This window comes from Tachysurus fulvidraco, chromosome 11, assembly GCF_022655615.1.
Source record: "Tachysurus fulvidraco isolate hzauxx_2018 chromosome 11, HZAU_PFXX_2.0, whole genome shotgun sequence".
NCBI classification, from domain to species: domain Eukaryota; kingdom Metazoa; phylum Chordata; class Actinopteri; order Siluriformes; family Bagridae; genus Tachysurus; species Tachysurus fulvidraco.
In genome coordinates, this window is record NC_062528.1 from 387,264 (window position 1) to 405,985 (window position 18,722).

The 18,722-nt window shown below is 40.4% G+C and overlaps 1 long non-coding RNA gene across 2 annotated transcripts in view; it reads left to right on the plus strand.

Annotated features, from left to right (window-relative positions):
* The first annotated feature begins 3,240 nt into the window (after positions 1-3,240).
* LOC125145924 overlaps positions 3,241-18,722 on the plus strand; it is a 16,054-nt gene continuing 572 nt past the window's right edge. The window contains exons 1-2 of one of the 2 annotated variants that reach the window (XR_007144401.1): positions 3,241-3,808; positions 4,490-4,695. This is a non-coding gene — a long non-coding RNA (uncharacterized LOC125145924). Of the gene's footprint in view, positions 4,696-18,722 lie in introns of both variants that reach the window. The other variant, XR_007144400.1, reaches the window with a different exon arrangement.

An 18,722-nucleotide genomic window follows, 5' to 3' on the forward strand; every position in this document is an offset into this window, starting at 1 on the left:
TAGATCTAGAAATCTTCATTAGTTTTTATATTAATTTGTTGTAGTAGCATCGACCACTTCGTCACCATCACATGCTACCTAAAGGTTAACGCACACAACACACAGCTTCTTCTTTTTCTTTTAATCCACCCTGAGATTCTGCTTCAGTGGTCAGTCTTCACTTCTCCAATCATGTTGTTATTAATGTTTAACTGACTGTTGCCTCTTGTGCTGCACTTTAACCTGACTTGTCTGTTCATAAACCTTTGTCTACTTAGACTAGAGAGCAAACAGCTCCACTGATGAATATAACAAACCGCCTGCTGTAATGCTTTAATGAGCAACAGGACCGAAAGAGGAAGAAACAGATTTGGTCCATTTTAAGAAATATTTTGCTTGTCTAAATAAAAGTTCTATTCTTCGTATGCTTTTTTTTTTTAAAAGCAAAAAAGTGGAAGTAGGTCTCATGCTTAAGGGGCATAAAGGAGAATTGCGCAAAGAGCACAGCGTCATGGAAACACGTCTGCTTTCTGTTCTGCCTGCGCAAGGTGCTGTTAAGGCCTGTCAAAGTGCTCGACTGCCAAGAACAACACAACCCCAGAGAATGTGGAGGACGATGCGGTCAAAAGTATGAGAAAAGTAGGGAGAGCTGGTTTAAATGAGAGTCTAGTGCAACCAGATGCATTGCACATGTGGTGAAGTATTCAGTGTGGGTAAGAAGGCAGTTTCCACCCAAATGCTTACATTCCTATTTAAACTTCCTGTAAGATTTCACTTATTTTAGGGAGAGTTACTAGATCACATGATTTTCACTAGATTCCAGTCCATAGCAGATTATCCATAGCTTACTCCAAAGGCTCAGGTGTTGTTTATTTCATGGCCTTGATTCCTGGATGTTCCCTAATTATTATATAACCACATTTCGAACCTCTTCTCTCCTGTAAACCTGAGACATGTCAGAATTTTCTTTTTAAGGATTTATTAAGGGATTTTTCCCTCTGCTAGGCTTTCTGTCTCTTTCTCCTGCACCCCCCCCCCTCCCCCCGAGCGTTTGCGTCACCGTCAGGGAGGCCGCTCTATCCCTGCCTGCTACGACGGGTCTCGCTGGAGGTAAAAATGCACCATGGCGTGAGCATGGCTATAAAAGGAAATTACTTCCACTGCTATGCTTTTGACGTCAGAGGCAAACTATTTCCTTTTTTCTGCTGCCCTGCACTGAGAAATGGACATCGCTTGTTCCTTCTTCTCTTGCACATTTTGTTCCGTTTATATATAATTACATTAAACAGTGTAGTTTAGTATCTGTATTTCCTTAAAAAGCCAATCGAATTCTTTCTGCCTGAGCAGGTGTTAGATTCATTAAAGTAAAGATTTACAGGAGCTGTTTATGATGTATATGATTTATGATATATAAACATACACTTTATTAGAGAAAACACTCACATCTGCTTTCACATCTGTGGATCTGAGAGTCCAAAACCTGCTCCAGCATGACAATGTTCCTGTGCATACATCAGTGGTGTGTGTGTGTGTGTGTGTGTGTGTGTGTGTGTGTGTGTGTGTGTGTGTGTGTGTGTGTGTGTGTCTCTTTATATATCTCAGTATTTAGCTAAATAACAGCCAAGAAAACACAAGTCAGTAACATTCATTCATTCATTCATTTCCTACCGCTTCTCCGAACTTCTCGGGTCACGGGGAGCCTGTGCCTATCTCAGGCGTCATCGGGCATCGAGGCAGGATACACCCTGGACGGAGTGCCAACCCATCACAGGGCACACACACTCTTTCATTCACTCACACACACACACACACACACACACACACACACACACACACACACACACACACACACACACACACACACACACACACACACTCTACGGACAATTTTCCAGAGATGCCAATCAACCTACCACGTCTTTGGACCGGGGGAGGAAACCGGAGTACCCGGAGGAAACCCCCGAGGCACGGGGAGAACATGCAAACTCCACACACACAAGGTGGAGGCGGGAATCGAACCCCCGACCCTGGAGGTGTGAGGCGAACGTGCTAACCACTAAACCACCGTGCCCCCTCAAGTCAGTAACAGAACTAGCTAAAGCCTTATAGTTAAGTATTTTTACAAATATCCAGTGTGCTGGATTTTAATCGTAATTCCACGATACTTTTCATGTGATATCTTTAAGTGTATAAGTGTAAATAAACTCCAGACTGAATAAACATACACACACTCAGTCTGTAACAGGGAGACCTACAGGTCTAATCACACAGATCTATTTTATCCAGAGTCACTTACACTTCATTTCCATTCATACAACTGAGCAATTGAGGGTTAAGGGCCTTGCTTAGGGGCCCAGCAGTGGCAGCTTTGTGGACCTCGAACTCATGACCAGATACAGATACAGGTCTAATATCTCAGATCTTTTGCTGTGGTTGTTGATGGTGTTTTACTGAGCAGCAGTGATGTGAGCTGAAATGTCTTTTTAAAAAAAGCTTTTTTAATGTGTTTTAATGTGACAGGGTGAAGGTCCAGTCTGGTCTCTGCTGTTGTCCAGAGTGCTGGGACAGATTACACCACCACACATGATGACGCTGAGGAGTAGTTTCTTGTTTGCTTTCATGGATGATGATGATGATGATGACCAAAGTAGACGATTGCTGAACGCTGGTTTTTTTTAACAAATTGCATAAGAGCTTGCGATATCACTTACACAATTCACGTCACAGTCTCGGGCGTGAGCGACCGACTCCCACACCAGTACAATAGATCAGCATGAAGATCCTGACTTTCACTGGTCAGTTAATGTTGCTGCTCCTCCAGACGGGATTTTGGTCTTGTTCTGTGTGAGGAAGTCAGAGCGTCTCTGCTTTTAACCTCTGAGATTGGACCCGAGGTTACTGAGTCGGCTTCCTCAAACCCGTGTGTGTACACTCTGATGTTTCACTGGTACGAGGTTACATTATACATTGGAGGAAATACATCGTGTACAAGGGCCTTAATACTCAAGCTATCTATAAACCTGTTCAGTCTTATGCTCTGAGGCTTTATGTTGTCTTCATTAAAGCAGTCTGCACTTAGAGTTTGCGACCCTACATACATTTCTGCAGGACTTAATATTTCCAAATCAACAGCTGATACACTTTAATTACTATGTAAGATCGTGTGTGTGTGTGTGTGTGTGTGTGTGTGTGTGTGTGTGTGTGTGTGTGTGTGTGTGTGTGTGTGTGTGTGTGTGTGTGTGTGTGTGTGTGTATTTTTACTTTCCCCATGTGCACACTATTTTATACTGCATTCTCTGGAGGCTTTTCAGTGGTGTGTGTGTGTGTGTGTGTGTGTGTGTGTGTGTGTGTGTGTGTGTGTGTGTGTGTGTGTGTGTGTGTGTGTGTGTGTGTGTGTGTGTGTGTGTGTGTGTGTGTGTAGACTCTGTGTAGTGACGGAGTGTAAGTTTAACTCATCACACTGACACATTCAGGCAGGAAGTCTGCAGCCTCACAGAGCTGTCGGAAACATCTACCACACCTGAACTCCTTCTGTTTAACTATTCATTCTTAATTTGCTGCTGCTTGTGTATTTGTTCTGTTTGATCCAGTGCAATTTAATCACATTCAATCTGTGTTTCCGGGCCCCGAACGCCGCCTGAGAGGGCCGAGGTTTCAGATCAGTGCAACATGCCAAGCTTCAGACGCCTCGCTATGATTGTTTTTGTTGAGTCTGAAGTCATCTGTGACTGAGGTATTTTGAAACCCTGCACATGGCTCAGCGGTGTTTGTGCAGCAGGTAACAATCCCTCCTTTAAGGCCCGTGTGGTCCAGTTGGATATTTGAACAGGTGTGTGAATTTTAAGAGGGAAGTACGAATAGTTGTGTGGTTGAATAGACCACTCAGACCTCCTCCCAATGGAGCAGGCATTTTTGGAAATCAGTGTTAGCACATTTTTCATGTCTTGACTGAAAAACAACTTTTTTTTCTTTTAAAATAACAAGATGCATGAATGTGAACTATCGAGTAGAACACAATAGGACGTCTTACACACACGAGAGTTTAAACGGTGTTTAGTTTGTTTTAAAGTTGTTGAACCTCACACATTATTACAACACGATTTAAGTAACTGCTAGCGGTGTTTGTGGCTCAGCACTCGTCACAGAGACCAGACAGATGGACAGCAAGTAACTGTTTAATCTCCATCTTTAACTGGAAACATAAACACTGCAGGTTTAATCATCAGCTTTAGCTCAGCGCTGTGTGTCTGTTACACATTACATTAAATAAGAACATAAACACTTCTTACTGAGGTTTTGTTACTTGACATCTACACAAGATGACACTTCTAACTCTTCACAGGAAACTCAGATCACGACGAGAATAACCTGCTACTTTATTTGAGAATGATGTAATACTGGTTTAAAGATATATGTCTATTATAAGCATCTGGAGGAGCGAGTGCAGTGGAAAAATAAAGGGAAACAATCACTAACATAATATTCTTACTCGTACCTCTATTTCCATCAGAGGTCTCACTACAGTGTAAACAACAGAACTTATTCGATCTGAACACACTGTTCCATGATGGAGGCGAGATGTTTCAAGGCTTTAACCACTTCTCTAACCACTACTGCAACGATCATCTCGTGTGTTTCCATCCGAGTGCAGCAGAAGCAATCAAACTCCAACATTCACCTCCAACGCCACACAGGAAGCTACTGCAGTTCTGATCCGTACGTTATTCACTTCATTTCATTTTTAAACATATACATAAGAAGCAGCTCGCTGATGGTTTTCAGGACCAGACAGAACACAGACTCTGAGAAAGAACTGCTTGAAATGTTTTAGTCCTTTTTTCTGTAGCTTCCTACTGAAATGTTCAGATCATGATGTAATTTCTAGGAATTTCTAGTCATTTTCCATGAAATCGGTAGTTTAGGGTTCTTCACCACCAGAAACTGATGGCTTTCGTCCACTGGAATGGAAGAAAGAGGTTAACATGGAACTGGCTGGAGGATGAAGTGTGTTGTACTTGAGCAAGGCTTTTAATCCAATATCATTCGTTCTGTTGCAACACAAAGCTGTGGTCCAAAATACATAAATAGCCTCTGCTGATCTTTTAAGTTTACACACCGCACTAACTCACATAATGTCTAACGTCTGAAACTAGAGTCGACTCCCGAGTCACTTGGCACCCTGCCGATATAATTAATGCATATGGATGGAAATGGATGTGAAACAACACTGACTTTGTGTTTGTTTATTCATTTTATCACAAGATTTTAGCCCCAAATATCCTGACAGCATCAAACAAGACAGATAATTGACCAGGAGCAGAACAGACTCGAGGGCAAGAGGCTTTAATAGGTAGTAATGAAGGACGACGTGCTGGAGGTGCCTCGGTCCAGGCCTGGACTCGGACTCCGACTCAAGTCGGCAGCGTGAGATTCATATCCACTTTTTTTCTGCTGCTGTCTGATGAGAAGACGAGAAACAGGTGGAGCTAGAGAGCAGGTGTGTTCACTGCTAGGTCAGGAAGAGGTGCGATGTGAGCCACGCCCAGAGGAACACACACACACACACACACACACACACACACACACACACAAAACAGAAAGAAAGGCAGAGACAAACACGTGAAACTTGAGGAAATGGAAAAAACACGAGAGAACGAGGAAACCGCATTTTTGTAGCCCAGACCATGACAGTCTTCTCTTTTTTTCCAAAGAAAAAACCCCTTTACAAAATGTCAGATTTAACTTTGCAGATAGCATCAAAATCACTTCAGGACAGTTTACACCTTATTGTCAGATCCACATCTTCACTGACATCAGGGGAAAAGTCTCACTTCTGCCTTTGTGTTTACACACTCAGTCAAAACACGGCCTCCACGTCGCTACCATCGCTAAGCAGCAAGAGAGCGTTGCATCACAATTTAAAACGCTTATGCAATTTCCCTCGTCTGTAAAACACACACAGGCCGTCCTGAGTGTCAGTCAAGATTCCAGGGTTGTGAAAGGATCTCAGGGGCAATATAAAGGGCAGAAAAACAAACCAGCATTTACCCTCTATAGTACTGTGGTTTTCCTGACAGTGACTTTATTACATATAGAGTTATAGTCTACACAATGTATAGAGTTATAGTCTACACAATGTATAGAGTTATAGAGTTATAGTCTACACAATGTATAGAGTTATAGTCTACACAATGTATAGAGTTATAGAGTTATAGTCTACACAATGTATAGAGTTATAGTCTACACAATGTATAGAGTTATAGTCTACACAATATATAGAGTTATAGAGTTATAGTCTACACAATGTATAGAGTTATAGTCTACACAATGTATAGAGTTATAGTCTACACAATGTATAGAGTTATAGTCTACACAATGTATAGAGTTATAGAGTTATAGTCTACACAATATATAGAGTTATAGTCTACACAATGTATAGAGTTATAGAGTTATAGTCTACACAATATATAGAGTTATAGTCTACACAATGTATAGAGTTATAGAGTTATAGTCTACACAATATATAGAGTTATAGTCTACACAATGTATAGAGTTATAGTCTACACAATGTATAGAGTTATAGTCTACACAATATATAGAGTTATAGAGTTATAGTCTACACAATATATAGACTTATAGAGTTATAGTCTACACAATGTATAGAGTTATAGAGTTATAGTCTACACAATATATAGAGTTATAGTCCACACAATATATAGAGTTATAGAGTTATAGTCTACACAATGTATAGAGTTATAGTCTACACAATGTATAGAGTTATAGTCTACACAATGTATAGAGTTATAGTCTACACAATATATAGAGTTATAGTCTACACAATGTATAGAGTTATAGTCTACACAATGTATAGAGTTATAGTCTACACAATGTATAGAGTTATAGTCTACACAATGTATAGAGTTATAGTCTACACAATGTATAGAGTTATAGTCTACACAATATATAGAGTTATAGTCTACACAATATATAGAGTTATAGTCTACACAATGTATAGAGTTATAGAGTTATAGTCTACACAATGTATAGAGTTATAGTCTACACAATGTATAGAGTTATAGTCTACACAATATATAGAGTTATAAAGTTATAGTCTACACAATGTATAGAGTTATAGTCTACACAATGTATAGAGTTATAGTCTACACAATATATAGAGTTATAGTCTACACAATGTATAGAGTTATAGTCTACACAATGTATAGAGTTATAGTCTACACAATACATAGAGTTATAGTCTACACAATGTATAGAGTTATAGTCTACACAATGTATAGAGTTATAGAGTTATAGTCTACACAATATATAGAGTTATAGTCTACACAATGTATAGAGTTATAGTCTACACAATGTATAGAGTTATAGTCTACACAATATATAGAGTTATAGTCTACACAATATATAGAGTTATAGTCTACACAATGTATAGAGTTATAGAGTTATAGTCTACACAATGTATAGAGTTATAGTCTACACAATGTATAGAGTTATAGTCTACACAATATATAGAGTTATAAAGTTATAGTCTACACAATGTATAGAGTTATAGTCTACACAATGTATAGAGTTATAGTCTACACAATATATAGAGTTATAGTCTACACAATGTATAGAGTTATAGTCTACACAATGTATAGAGTTATAGAGTTATAGTCTACACAATATATAGAGTTATAGTCTACACAATGTATAGAGTTATAGAGTTATAGTCTACACAATATATAGAGTTATAGTCTACACAATGTATAGAGTTATAGTCTACACAATGTATAGAGTTATAGTCTACACAATATATAGAGTTATAGAGTTATAGTCTACACAATATATAGAGTTATAGTCTACACAATATATAGACTTATAGAGTTATAGTCTACACAATGTATAGAGTTATAGAGTTATAGTCTACACAATATATAGAGTTATAGTCTACACAATATATAGAGTGATAGAGTTATAGTCTACACAATGTATAGAGTTATAGTCTACACAATGTATAGAGTTATAGTCTACACAATGTATAGAGTTATAGTCTACACAAATATAGAGTTATAGTCTACACAATGTGTAGAGTTATAGTCTACACAATGTATAGAGTTATAGTCTACACAAAGTATAGAGTTATAGTCTACACAATACATAGAGTTATAGTCTACACAATGTATAGAGTTATAGTCTACACAATGTATAGAGTTATAGAGTTATAGTCTACACAATATATAGAGTTATAGTCTACACAATGTATAGAGTTATAGTCTACACAATGTATAGAGTTATAGTCTACACAATGTATAGAGTTATAGTCTACACAATATATAGAGTTATAGTCTACACAATATATAGAGTTAAAGAGTTATAGTCTACACAATGTATAGAGTTATAGTCTACACAATGTATAGAGTTATAGAGTTATAGTCTACACAATGTATAGAGTTATAGTCTACACAATATATAGAGTTATATTCTACACAATATATAGAGTTATAGTCTACACAATGTATAGAGTTATAAAGTTATAGTCTACACAATATATAGAGTTATAGTCTACACAATGTATAGAGTTATAGAGTTATAGTCTACGCAATATATAGAGTTATAGTCTACACAATGTATAGAGTTATAGTCTACACAATATATAGAGTTATAGTCTACACAATGTATAGAGTTATAGTCTACACAATGTATAGAGTTATAGAGTTATAGTCTACACAATATATAGAGTTATAGTCTACACAATATATAGAGTTATAGTCTACACAATGTATAGAGTTATAGTCTACACAATGTATAGAGTTATAGTCTACACAATGTATAGAGTTATAGACTTATAGTCTACACAATGTATAGAGTTATAGTCTACACAATATATAGAGTTATAGTCTACACATTGTATAGAGTTATAGAGTTATAGTCTACACAATATATAGAGTTATAGTCTACACAATATATAGAGTTATAGTCTACACAATGTATAGAGTTATAGAGTTATAGTCTACACAATGTATAGAGTTATAGTCTACACAATATATAGAGTTATAGTCTACACAATATATAGAGTTATAGAGTTATAGTCTACACAATGTATAGAGTTATAGTCTACACAATGTATAGAGTTATAGAGTTATAGTCTACACAATATATAGAGTTATAGTCTACACAATATATAGAGTTATAGTCTACACAATGTATAGAGTTATAGACTTATAGTCTACACAATGTATAGAGTTATAGTCTACACAATGTATAGAGTTATAGTCTACACAATGTATAGAGTCATAGTCTACACAATGTATAGAGTTATAGTCTACACAGTGTATAGAGTTATAGTCTACACAATATATAGTTATAGTCTACACAATATATAGAGTTATAGTCTACACAATGTATAGAGTTATAGTCTACACAATGTATAGAGTTATAGTCTACACAATGTATAGAGTTATAGTCTACACAATGTATAGAGTTATAGTCTACACAATGTATAGAGTTATAGTCTACACAATGTATAGAGTTATGGTCTACACAATATATAGAGTTATAGTCTACACAATGTATAGAGTTATAGTCTACACAATGTATAGAGTTATAGTCTACACAATGTATAGAGTTATAGTCTACACAATGTATAGAGTTATGGTCTACACAATATATAGAGTTATAGTCTACACAATGTATAGAGTTATAGAGTTATAGTCTACACAATGTATAGAGTTATAGTCTACACAATGTATAGAGTTATAGTCTACACAGTGTATAGAGTTATAGAGTTATAGTCTACACAGTGTATAGAGTTATAGAGTTATAGTCTACACAGTGTATAGAGTTATAGTCTACACAATGTATAGAGTTATAGAGTTATAGTCTACACAATGTATAGAGTTATAGTCTACACAGTGTATAGAGTTATAGAGTTATAGTCTACACAGTGTATAGAGTTATAGAGTTATAGTCTACACAGTGTATAGAGTTATAGTCTACACAAAACAAACATGACAATAAACGTGTTGTAGGTCTTCCGTGTTCAGCAGGACAGTAAAGTTAACACTAATCCCTGAGAAAGTCGGTGTTTTCCTGTTGCTATGGATGTCACGGAGCTACAACACAAACACAAACCTCCTGAATTAAGTCACTAATCCCTGATAATCTGCTAATAATCACACAACCTCTGGTGTCTCACACGCTCTGGTTTTGACACGAGGGAAGAAACGATAGTGTACAGAAGGTTGTGATGTTGACGCTCACAGTAAAAGTGTTAATAATGTGAAGGAAGAAACATTTTATCAAAGTCCTGATCTAATGGACATAAAAAGTCCAACTGTTAAAATAGCTGCATTCTGTCAGCTGAGTAACTCCACATAACTCCAGCTTGTGTTTACATTACTGAGCAGTAAAGAATGTTCTCTCTCTCTCTCTCTCTCTCTCTCTCTCTCTCTCTCTCTCTCTCTCTCTCTCTCTGTCTCTCTGTGTGTGTGTGTGTGTGTGTGTCTCTCCCTCTCTGTCTCTCACTGTCTCTCACTCTCTCTCTCTCTCTCTCTCTCTCTCTCTCTCTCTCTCTCTCTGGCCAAAATCTGACCCATCCACCTTCCCAAGACACCGGTTCCAGCTACCAGAGCTAAAGTGCCTCCACCCAAGCCTTCCAATACCACCTATAGCATTGCGACTCCTACTGCCAGGCAACCCTCTAGTGAGCTTACCCCTCCGGCAACAGCCAATATATCGTCCTTCTGTGCTCGTCCTCCCATCCGCCTGGAATTTCCCACATTTGGTGATGCCTGTGAAACGGCAGATGTACTAAACTTCATCGAGCAATGTGAAAACTACTTGGACATCAGACCGCTCCCCAGTGTGGAACTAGTTGGTACTCTGAGCACTGTATTGAAAGGATCTGCTTTGAGCTGGTGGAAGGCTGAAAAAACAAAAGTCACGGACTGGCAGTCTTTCAAAGAGGCTTTTATGGCGGTGTTCCTACCAGATGACTACCTCACGGAGGTGGAAGACAAACTCTGGTCACTGGTACAGCAACCCCGACAATGCCTGAAAGACTTCGCCTATGACTACAGAGCACTCTGCCTCAAGTGGAAGCCAGACATCACAGAGGATGAGTTAGTGAGCCGTATCCTCAACAACATCAACCCGAGAGTTGTTGATGCCTGAGGGGAACGGTGACCACCGTGGAACAACTGGTGGAGGTCGGGTCCATGGTGGAGAAGAATTGCCTTGGGGCGAACGATTACTGAGAGAAGGTAGGGCAGAACAAGAAGGAAAGGAGCAGCAAGAGGCCGACAGATCGCTCTTCCTCCAAAAACCTGGCAGGTGTCTCCATTGCTCAACCCCATGCGCTGTCATCACTTCTGCTGGTACCGATAACGGTGAGAGCTGTACTGAGCTGAAAGAGGTGAGAGCTGTACTGGACACAGGGAGCACGTATACTTTAATGCAAGAGAACCTCTGGCTACAACTAACCGGAGAGACCCCCACAAGCACCTCACGGTCCACACAGAGATTCATCATGGCGGATGGAAAGATACACCAAGCGGTGGAGAAAAGGACGGTCAGCTATAAATGGCATGAAAATGAGTGTGGAGTGGACACTTACATAATGAAGGATGCCCACCTGGCCTTCCCACTTATAGCGGGGTTGGACTTTCTAACGGCTACCGGAGCCATCCTAGAGGTGGGACGATGCCGGTATGCTCTCAACACAGAAAAGGGTTACATATACCACCCCTTCCTTCCATCCCATGGCATTCCCGGGCCGAACACCATGACCACCCCTACGCCGTCTGATCCAACAGCTGTACTGAGTCTGTACTACGCCTTACCTCCCACGTTGATCCACCCAGCATTAGCTCCCCTGCATCCTGTTATTAACCCTACCTGGGACACTGGAAATCAGGAGGAGCTGCAAAGGTTGATGTCCAACTGGCCTCACACCACCTCCGGTAACCTGGGAAAAACCGCAGTGGTTCGACACAACATTCACATGACCGACAACATCCCCATTAAGTCCAGAGCATACCGAGTCTCTCCTTTCAAGAAACAGATCATTGAAGACCAAGTCGACCAGATGCTCAAAGACCACATTATTGAGCCTTCTTTCTCTCCATGGTCGTCCCCAGTAGTCCTCGTGCCTAAACCTGATGGTTCCCACAGGTTCTGTGTGGACTATCGCCGGCTAAACAGCAAGACCATTCCTGATGCCTATCCAATGCCGCTCATCCACGACATCTTGGAATCCATGGAAGGCGCCTCCTGGTTCAGCACTTTGGATTTGCAATCGGGTTACTGGCAAGTGGAAATGGAGAAGGAGAGCAAAGAAAAAACTGCTTTTATCACCACCAAGGGGCTGTACCAATTCCGCTCCATGCCATTTGGGCTTAAGAACGCGGCTGCCACATTCCAGAGGCTCATGGAGAAGGTCCTGGCTGATCTGAGGGGGAAGATCTGCTTCGTATACATTGATGACATCATAGTATACTCGCCGTCCTTGAAACACCATTCTCAACATCTAAATGCCATATTACAAAGACTGAGTCAAGCTAACCTTACATTGAATATGAAGAAATGTCATTTCTTCAAACGACAGCTGAAATTTCTGGGCCATATCGTCTCTGAGAGGGGAGTGGAGGTCGACCCAGAAAAAACGCAGGCCGTTGCACACTATCCCTCCCCTGCTGACCTCAAGGCACTGCAACGTTTTCTGGGTTTGGCTGGCTGGTACCATAAATTCATCCCTCACTTTGCAGACATCACTGCTCCATTGAATCGACTAAAAAGAAAGGAGTGAAGTGGGAATGGACCCCTGAATGCCAGAAAGCTATGGATGACTTGAAACAGGCCTTACAAAACCCACCCGTTCTGGTGCAGCCTGACCTCAACCTGCCATTCCAAGTCCATACAGATGCCAGCGACGTTGGCCTGGGAGCTATACTTAGCCAGAGTTCAGCGGAAGGAGAGAAGGTGGTGGCCTATGCCTCGAGGACCCTAAGAGGAGCAGAGTTGAATTACTCCACCTCAGAAAAAGAGTGTTTAGCCGTGGTCTGGGCTGTGGAAAAATGGAGACATTACCTGGAAGGAAGGCAGTGTGACATTTTTACAGATCATGCAGCTCTGGCTTGGGCCTTCAACTGCCCCAAGACCTCCTCACGTCTGACCCGCTGGACGCTCCGCCTCCAACAGTTCTACTTCCAGGTACACCACAGGAAAGGCTGTCTTAACCTAGGGCCTGATGCATTGTCCAGAGCTTACCTACCTGGAAAGGCTAAAGAGGTACCCTGTCTAGTCATGTCACCTCTCAGATATACCTCCGACATCCCTCACACCCTAGACGAAATAGCTACTGCACAAGGCAGCGACAGTAACATCCCCCATCTACAAGCAGATAGCAAAGACAGAAAGGTCCAGGGTAAGCAAATCACCTTTGAGGTCCACCAGGGGGTGGTATACCGCCGGATTCCTTTGAAGAACCAGGGGGAAAAGTTCCAGTTGGTGGTCCCTCAATCATTAGTACCTGGTTTCCTGCATTACTTCCATGACAACCCTTTAGGAGGACACCTGGGTAGGCTGAAAACTCTGCTAAGGCTGTTGGATGTAGCTTGGTGGCCTTCGGTCCGGAAAGACGTCTGGCAGTACGTCAAGGGCTGTGAGGTGTGTCAGAAATACAAGCCAGAAAACTCAAAACCCAGCGGCTTTCTGCAAAGCACCCAGGTCCAAGAACCAGGCCACATGCTGGGGATGGATTTAATGGGGCCCTTCCCAGTGAGCAAGAAGCAGAATACTTACCTCCTGGTAATAGTGGACTATTTCACTAAGTGGGTAGAGATGTTTCCCCTTAGAGATGGTAAAACTCAGAAATTAATCAAAATTCTCAGGGAAGACATATTTACCCGTTGGGGGGTTCCCAAATATCTGGTATCGGACCGAGGGCCTCAATTCACCTCCTGTGTCCTCTCTGAACTCTGTAAGGCCTGGGGAAGCATCCAGAAACTCACCACCAGCTATCACCCACAAACTAATCTAACTGAGAGGATAAACCGGACATTAAAAACAATGATTGCCTCCTATGTGGGAATATACCACCAAAACTGGGACTGGGACTGGGAGTTCCGCTTTGCCCTTAACACGGCCCATCAAGAGACCACCGGCAAAACACCAGCAGAGCTCATGATTGGCCGGCAGTTACAAGGTCCGCTGGAACGGCTTATCCATAAACCACCTTCACCCGACCAAGCCGCATACAACATGATTGAAAGGCAAACTATCATGGCAGAAGAGGTAAAGCGTAGAGTGGCAGCACAACAATCTAGACACGCTAGATATTATAATGCTCGACGGAAGGATGCGCAGTTCCAGCCGGGCAATCTAGTCTGGATTAAAACGCACCCACTCTCTTCGGCCTCAAATAAATTCTCTGCTAAGCTAGCGCCCAAGTGGGAGGGACCAGCTGAAATTAAAAAAAGAATGGGGCCAGTAAATTACACAGTCTGTTGCGGAAACCCACCTAAAAACGAAATTGTAAATGTGGTTAACCTAAAACGTTGGTATGGACGCTCTCCTTCGGCGCCGATGGCTGGGGGGGGTCTATGTAGCAGAGCCACATAAGGTGACAATGGCTTAATGCCGAAATGTTGTATAGAGTAAGCATTACCTGATTGTGTACACCGGTAATATATTCTGTTGCATTTGTGTTGCCCCGTTTACCGCTCTTATGAGACCCGCCGATGACGTCATGCGACATCGCTTCACTTCCGGGTCCCCCCCCCCATATAAGGAAGCGGGCCGACGGCGTTCAGGGGGCGAGGTTAATGGCGATTGGTGCACCAGCTGATACTGTAAGGAGGGTTCGCGGTTTCGGTGTGGATTATTCGGGGGTTGTTTAGAGCGGAGAGACTCATTGTGGAATATTCCTCCCTTTATCGGATTATTCACCGGTGAGGACGCTAGTACACCCATCCACAAGCCGGACTTCCTATCACGTCACTACATCCGGTGAGATTGCGCCATATAAGGACATTTATACTCACCGAGGCCTTAAAGGACACTACACACCTACGCGCACACACACACGCACACACCTCATTGCTTTGGTTTTTTGTGTGTATATATTTGTTTTTGTATATATTGGTAAATATAAATTCTGTATAATACACTTGGGTTGGTTTATATTGGTGTGTCTGTCTGTTTTCTGGTATAACAACTGTATTAGGGAGTGGTGCCCCATTTAATCGTGTACGGTTTAGGTGTGACTTACACGTGAACCGTTACATAGTCTACACAATATATAGAGTTATAGTCTACACAATATATAGAGTTATAGTCTACACAATGTATAGAGTTATAGTCTACACAATGTATAGAGTTATAGACTTATAGTCTACACAATGTATAGAGTTATAGTCTACACAATATATAGAGTTATAGTCTACACAATGTATAGAGTTATGGAGTTATAGTCTACACAATATATAGAGTTATAGTCTACACAATATATAGAGTTATAGTCTACACAATATATAGAGTTATAGTCTACACAATGTATAGAGTTATAGAGTTATAGTCTACACAATGTATAGAGTTATAGTCTACACAATATATAGAGTTATAGTCTACACAATATATAGAGTTATAGAGTTATAGTCTACACAATGTATAGAGTTATAGTCTACACAATGTATAGAGTTATAGAGTTATAGTCTACACAATATATAGAGTTATAGTCTACACAATATATAGAGTTATAGTCTACACAATGTATAGAGTTATAGACTTATAGTCTACACAATGTATAGAGTTATAGTCTACACAATATATAGAGTTATAGTCTACACAATGTATAGAGTTATAGTCTACACAATATATAGAGTTATAGTCTACACAATATATAGAGTTATAGTCTACACAATGTATAGAGTTATAGTCTACACAATATATAGAGTTATAGAGTTATAGTCTACACAATGTATAGAGTTATAGTCTACACAATGTATAGAGTTATAGTCTACACAATGTATAGAGTCATAGTCTACACAATGTATAGAGTTATAGTCTACACAGTGTATAGAGTTATAGTCTACACAATATATAGTTATAGTCTACACAATATATAGAGTTATAGTCTACACAATGTATAGAGTTATAGTCTACACAATGTATAGAGTTATAGTCTACACAATGTATAGAGTTATAGTCTACACAATGTATAGAGTTATAGTCTACACAATGTATAGAGTTATAGTCTACACAATGTATAGAGTTATGGTCTACACAATGTATAGAGTTATAGTCTACACAATGTATAGAGTTATAGTCTACACAATGTATAGAGTTATAGTCTACACAATGTATAGAGTTATGGTCTACACAATATATAGAGTTATAGTCTACACAATGTATAGAGTTATGGTCTACACAATATATAGAGTTATAGTCTACACAATGTATAGAGTTATAGAGTTATAGTCTACACAATGTATAGAGTTATAGTCTACACAGTGTATAGAGTTATAGAGTTATAGTCTACACAATGTATAGAGTTATAGTCTACACAGTGTATAGAGTTATAGAGTTATAGTCTACACAGTGTATAGAGTTATAGAGTTATAGTCTACACAGTGTATAGAGTTATAGAGTTATAGTCTACACAGTGTATAGAGTTATAGTCTACACAATGTATAGAGTTATAGAGTTATAGTCTACACAATGTATAGAGTTATAGTCTACACAGTGTATAGAGTTATAGAGTTATAGTCTACACAGTGTATAGAGTTATAGAGTTATAGTCTACACAGTGTATAGAGTTATAGAGTTATAGTCTACACAGTGTATAGAGTTATAGTCTACACAAAACAAACATGACAATAAACGTGTTGTAGGTCTTCCGTGTTCAGCAGGACAGTAAAGTTAACACTAATCCCTGAGAAAGTCAGTGTTTTCCTGTTGCTATGGATGTCATGGAGCTACAACACAAACACAAACCTCCTGAATTAAGTCACTAATCCCTGATAATCTGCTAATAATCACACAACCTCTGGTGTCTCACACGCTCTGGTTTTGACACGAGGGAAGAAACGATAGTGTACAGAAGGTTGTGATGTTGACGCTCACAGTAAAAGTGTTAATAATGTGAAGGAAGGAACATTTTATCAAAGTCCTGATCTAATGGACATAAAAAGTCCAACTGTTAAAATAGCTGCATTCTGTCAGCTGAGTAACTCCACATAACTCCAGCTTGTGTTTACATACTGAGCAGTAAAGAATGTTCTCTCTCTCTCTCTCTCTCTCTCTCTCTCTCTCTCTGTCTCTCTGTGTGTGTGTGTGTCTCTCCCTCTCTGTCTCTCTCTGTCTCTCTCTCTCTCTCTCTCTCTCTCTCTCTCTCTCTCTCTCTCTCTCTGTCTCTCTCTGTCTCTGTGTGTGTGTGTGTGTGTGTGTGTCTCTCCTTCTCTGTCTCTCCCTGTCTCTCCTCTCTCTCTCTCTCTCTCTCTCTCTCTCTCTCTCTCTCTCTCTCTCTCTCTGGCCAAGAGATCTGGAGATCTACAGTGGAGAATCCTGCATGGCATCATTGCTGCCAACGCTTTTATCTCAGTTCTGTGCCCAGAGGCAGGTCAGGAGTGTCCTTTCTGCCCCCAGAGAGAGACAATCTTTCACACTTTTACACAATGCCCCAGATTAAGACCCCTCTTTAACCTCCTGCAGACTGTTTTTAACATTTTTAATCGACGTTTTTTAGTGAAAACTTTTATTCTTGGAGTAAAATACACACAGAGACGGCAAACAGAATGTCAGCTTGTCAGCAGAAGTCCATTTACCTGAGCAGGAGGAATGAGACCGAGCAGAAAGGCAGCCATGATGTTTTAATAAGAACGACAGATAAAGTCCAGGGTTCTAGTCGATTTCCAGTTCTATAAGAAAACTAAAAATCTGCAGTGTTTTGAAACAATGTGGTGCCACAGAAAAGCCCTGTGTTACCTTCATGATGAAGAGCTCCATTCTGCACATTCTCTATCTTGATACTTTTACAGTTATTTTATTTTTATTTATTTCATAACTTTATCTATTTATCTGCACTTTAAACCTTTCTTTCCATATTCAACCTGATTTAATGAAGTAATCTACATTTTACTGTTTATTGGGTCGCTCTGACCACAGAATATGACCTGTGTAATATAAAGGCTTTTAAAAAGTCAAAAAAAGTCTCTCTCTCTCTCTCTCTCTCTCTCTCTCTCTCTCTCTCTCTCTCTCTCTCTCTCTCTCTCTCTCTCTCTCTCTCTCTCCGTCTCTCTCTCTCTCTGTCTCTCCCTGTCTCTCCCTCTCCCTCTCTCTGTCTCTCTCCCTCTCTCTGTCTCTCTCTCTCTCTCTGTCTCTCTCTCTCTCTCTCTCTGTCTCTCTCTCTCTCTGTGTCTCTCTCTCTCTCTCTCTGTCTCTCTCCGTCTCTCTCTCTCTGTGTCTCTCCCTCTCTCTCTCTGTGTCTCTCTCTCTCTGTGTGTCTCTCTCTCTTTCTCTGTCTCTCTGTCTCTCTCTCTCTGTGTCTCTCCCTCTCTCTCTGTTTCTCCCTCTATCTCTGTGTCTCTCCCTCTCTCTCTGTCTCTCTCTCTCTCTGTCTCTCTCTCTGTGTCTCTCCCTCTCTCTCTCTGTGTCTCTCTCTGTGTGTGTGTCTCTCTCTCTCTGTCTCTCCCTCTCTCTCTGTGTCTCCCCCCTCTCTGTGTCTCTCCCTCTCTCTCTGTCTCTCCCTC